The sequence below is a fragment of the Schistocerca serialis genome, unplaced genomic scaffold, assembly GCF_023864345.2.
Source record: "Schistocerca serialis cubense isolate TAMUIC-IGC-003099 unplaced genomic scaffold, iqSchSeri2.2 HiC_scaffold_1080, whole genome shotgun sequence".
Classification (NCBI taxonomy): domain Eukaryota; kingdom Metazoa; phylum Arthropoda; class Insecta; order Orthoptera; family Acrididae; genus Schistocerca; species Schistocerca serialis.
In genome coordinates, this window is record NW_026047273.1 from 22,501 (window position 1) to 27,500 (window position 5,000).

Genomic DNA, 5,000 nt, shown 5'->3' on the forward strand with positions numbered 1-5,000 from the left:
TGTTGTGCCGTAACGTAACCCATGTTGTGCCGTAACGTAACCCATGTTGTGCCGTAACCTAACCCATGTTGTGCCTTAACCTAACCCATGTTGTGCCTTAACCTAACCCATGTTGTGCCTTAACCTAACCCATGTTGTGCCTTAACCTAACCCATGTTGTGCCTTAACCTAACCCATGTTGTGCCTTAACCTAACCCACGTTGTGCCTTAACCTAACCTACGTTGTGCCTTAACCTAACCCATGTTGTGCCTTAACCTAACCCATGTTGTGCCTTAACCTAACCCATGTTGTGCCTTAACCTAACCCATGTTGTGCCTTAACCTAACCCATGTTGTGCCTTAACCTAACCCATGTTGTGCCTTAACCTAACCCATGTTGTGCCTTAACCTAACCCATGGTGTGCCTTAACCTAACCCATGTTGTGCCTTAACCTAACCCATGTTGTGCCTTAACCTAACCCACGTTGTGCCTTAACCTAACCCACGTTGTGCCTTAACCTAACCCACGTTGTGCCTTAACCTAACCCACGTTGTGCCTTAACCTAACCTACGTTGTGCCTTAACCTAACCCATGTTGTGCCTTAACCTAACCCATGTTGTGCCTTAACCTAACCCATGTTGTGCCTTAACCTAACCCATGTTGTGCCTTAACCTAACCCATGTTGTGCCTTAACCTAACCCATGGTGTGCCTTAACCTAACCCATGGTGTGCCTTAACCTAACCCATGGTGTGCCTTAACCTAACCCATGTTGTGCCTTAACCTAACCCATGTTGTGCCTTAACCTAACCCATGTTGTGCCTTAACCTAACCCATGTTGTGCCTTAACCTAACCCATGTTGTGCCTTAACCTAACCCATGTTGTGCCTTAACCTAACCCATGTTGTGCCTTAACCTAACCCATGTTGTGCCTTAACCTAACCCATGTTGTGCCTTAACCTAACCCATGTTGTGCCTTAACCTAACCCATGTTGTGCCTTAACCTAACCCATGTTGTGCCTTAACCTAACCCATGTTGTGCCTTAACCTAACCCATGTTGTGCCTTAACCTAACCCATGTTGTGCCTTAACCTAACCCATGTTGTGCCTTAACCTAACCCATGTTGTGCCTTAACCTAACCCATGTTGTGCCTTAACCTAACCCATGTTGTGCCTTAACCTAACCCATGTTGTGCCTTAACCTAACCCATGTTGTGCCTTAACCTAACCCATGTTGTGCCTTAACCTAACCCATGTTGTGCCTTAACCTAACCCATGTTGTGCCTTAACCTAACCCATGTTGTGCCTTAACCTAACCCATGTTGTGCCTTAACCTAACCCATGTTGTGCCTTAACCTAACCCATGTTGTGCCTTAACCTAACCCATGTTGTGCCTTAACCTAACCCATGTTGTGCCTTAACCTAACCCATGTTGTGCCTTAACCTAACCCATGTTGTGCCTTAACCTAACCCATGTTGTGCCTTAACCTAACCCATGTTGTGCCTTAACCTAACCCATGTTGTGCCTTAACCTAACCCATGTTGTGCCTTAACGTAACCCATGTTGTGCCTTAACGTAACCCATGTTGTGCCTTAACCTAACCTATAATGTGCCTTAACCTAACCTAAAGTGCGCCGTAACCTAAACTATATTGCGCCTTAACCTGACGCACGTTGTCGCTGAACCTGCTCTGTAATTGTTATGCAACCCGTTAAAGTAGTGTAGTGTTGCCTAACCGCAACCCTCGCAATATAGTTCGCTACTCGCACTGCCCGGTCCCCTGTGTATCGCGTCATGTTAAACACCTTGCAGGTGTTGCTGACTTTCCACATGCTCCTGCTATACACTGTAGTGTGGATAGCAGCAGGACGTACATGCCCCCCCCCCTTCCCCCCTGCCTTCGCAAGCTGGTCGGTGAGAAGTTTGCATGTTCAATGCCCTTCGCATGCCGACGTACTCAGCCTACGTTGTGGTACGGCCTGTCACCTGTCCGCCGATGTACGCAAAACCCACAAACTGTACTGCACATTGCTCCGTATGTACTGAATGATACATCGTGGCCCATGTGACCGTATGACGACAGCGCCTAGCAACGGCGGACCATACAGTCCAAATATTGTGCACGCAGCTACGTGTCGTCTCCCTATAAGAGCTGGATTGCAGTGTGGTACGCCATACAGACGTGTGGGAGGAACGGACGCCCTGGATGGCGATCAGCATGAGCAGTCTGTTGATGTAGTGGAGCGTGTATTCGGACGTAGTCGTCTCTTCTCACACACCGTGATAGCATGTTGCACCGCGTTCCACATCTGCGACATGCTGCAGAGGCGGGCTGACAGTCGTTCGCGCAATGGACACCGCATACGTACGGGGTCTACCTTCCACGTGTTCTCTAGGCGTGCACATGTTGTTGCGTCTATGTGGGCAGACGTAGTGTGTTGTGACACCTGACACAGGCATGCAATACTCGTTGCAAATGGCGATGGACGTGTACGTTTGCTGGTGACGTTACGCAAATGAACAACCGGTAACCCGTTGTGGTGCGGTTGTTCTCGCTAGAGGTGAATCAGTGTTGGCGACGATCGGTCGAGCTATTAACCGGTTGTTTCAGGGATACCCACCATGCCCACGAACGTGAAAGGGGACCCACCATGCCCACGAACGTGAAAGGGGATCTGGGTGTGAGGCGATACGCGGCGGTGGCTGGGTGGGACCGTCCCCGGCCGGTGAGGGGGGGCCGCCCGGCGTGCTGGCAGCGCGGTGCGTGGGCGCACGCGCTACAGCCGGCTGGTGGGGGCGGCCGGTGGCAGGCGCGCCGGCCGACGGACGCGGCAGGCGGCGCAGCTGCGCGCCGGCGCCCCCTGCTCGCGGCGCCTTGCGGCCAAAGTAGGTCCTCGCGGGCCCGGTGCGAAGCGCGGTGGCCATCTGCAGTGTGCTGGTCCGATTGAGGACTTTGTGCGCTGAGGATGCGCCGCCGCCCGGCGCTCGGCGCCGCGACGCCGTCTGCTGCTCGGTCGCCCCAGCGGTTCTCGCAGGTGGTTTGTATCGCAGCTGTGCGGACGTGTTGGCGCGTGCGCTGTGCTGGGAGAGTTCGCTTCGGCACCCAAGTAGGGCTTTTGTCCTTCTGTGGCGCTGGCGTTGGAGCTGCCGGTCACCGTAGGTGGCGCGTGTTGTCTCCCGCCGGCAATGCCACGACAGCACGCTCCCGGGCCTCTGTCGGCAGCGGCAAGCTCAGTTGGGAGCACGGGTGGTCGCACCTAAAGCGTCTACTCGCCTAACTCCGGGCGATTGCGCCTCTCTCGAACCCGACCAAGTACTTAGGACGGCGCTGCGCGCCGCCGGGACCTGAGAGGGTTTCGAGGTGTGTTGTGCAGGGGAGCTCAGCCTCCTCCTGTTTGCAGAATAATTGAGCGGACGCTTGCGTGTTCGCGCGGGCCCCCGGGACACACTCCCGGGCGGCCGGCTGCTCAGCTCTAGTTGACGCAGCTCCCTGGTTGATCCTGCCAGTAGTCATATGCTTGTCTCAAAGATTAAGCCATGCATGTCTCAGTACAAGCCGCATTAAGGTGAAACCGCGAATGGCTCATTAAATCAGTTATGGTTCCTTAGATCGTACCCACGTTACTTGGATAACTGTGGTAATTCTAGAGCTAATACATGCAAACAGAGTCCCGACCAGAGATGGAAGGGACGCTTTTATTAGATCAAAACCAATCGGTCGGCTCGTCCGGTCCGTTTGCCTTGGTGACTCTGAATAACTTAGGGCTGATCGCACGGTCCTCGTACCGGCGACGCATCTTTCAAATGTCTGCCTTATCAACTGTCGATGGTAGGTTCTGCGCCTACCATGGTTGTAACGGGTAACGGGGAATCAGGGTTCGATTCCGGAGAGGGAGCCTGAGAAACGGCTACCACATCCAAGGAAGGCAGCAGGCGCGCAAATTACCCACTCCCGGCACGGGGAGGTAGTGACGAAAAATAACGATACGGGACTCATCCGAGGCCCCGTAATCGGAATGAGTACACTTTAAATCCTTTAACGAGTATCTATTGGAGGGCAAGTCTGGTGCCAGCAGCCGCGGTAATTCCAGCTCCAATAGCGTATATTAAAGTTGTTGCGGTTAAAAAGCTCGTAGTTGGATTTGTGTCCCACGCTGTTGGTTCACCGCCCGTCGGTGTTTAACTGGCATGTATCGTGGGACGTCCTGCCGGTGGGGCGAGCCGAAGGCGTGCGACCGCCTCGTGCGTGCTCGTGCGTCCCGAGGCGGACCCCGTTGAAATCCTACCAGGGTGCTCTTTATTGAGTGTCTCGGTGGGCCGGCACGTTTACTTTGAACAAATTAGAGTGCTTAAAGCAGGCAAGCCCGCCTGAATACTGTGTGCATGGAATAATGGAATAGGACCTCGGTTCTATTTTGTTGGTTTTCGGAACCCGAGGTAATGATTAATAGGGACAGGCGGGGGCATTCGTATTGCGACGTTAGAGGTGAAATTCTTGGATCGTCGCAAGACGAACAGAAGCGAAAGCATTTGCCAAGTATGTTTTCATTAATCAAGAACGAAAGTTAGAGGTTCGAAGGCGATCAGATACCGCCCTAGTTCTAACCATAAACGATGCCAGCCAGCGATCCGCCGCAGTTCCTCCGATGACTCGGCGGGCAGCCTCCGGGAAACCAAAGCTTTTGGGTTCCGGGGGAAGTATGGTTGCAAAGCTGAAACTTAAAGGAATTGACGGAAGGGCACCACCAGGAGTGGAGCCTGCGGCTTAATTTGACTCAACACGGGAAACCTCACCAGGCCCGGACACCGGAAGGATTGACAGATTGATAGCTCTTTCTTGATTCGGTGGGTGGTGGTGCATGGCCGTTCTTAGTTGGTGGAGCGATTTGTCTGGTTAATTCCGATAACGAACGAGACTCTAGCCTGCTAACTAGTCGCGTGACATCCTTCGTGCTGTCAGCGATTACTTTTCTTCTTAGAGGGACAGGCGGCTTCTAGCCGCACGAGATTGAGCAATAACA

At 53.2% G+C, this 5,000-nt stretch overlaps 1 non-coding gene across 1 annotated transcript in view; it reads left to right on the forward strand.

The window, feature by feature from the left end:
- Window positions 1-3,466: 3,466 nt before the first annotated feature.
- Window positions 3,467-5,000, forward strand: part of LOC126431193 (small subunit ribosomal RNA) — a 1,909-nt gene continuing 375 nt past the window's right edge. The window contains exon 1 of the ribosomal RNA XR_007577509.1: window positions 3,467-5,000. This exon is cut by the window's right edge and continues 375 nt beyond it. This is a non-coding gene — a ribosomal RNA (small subunit ribosomal RNA).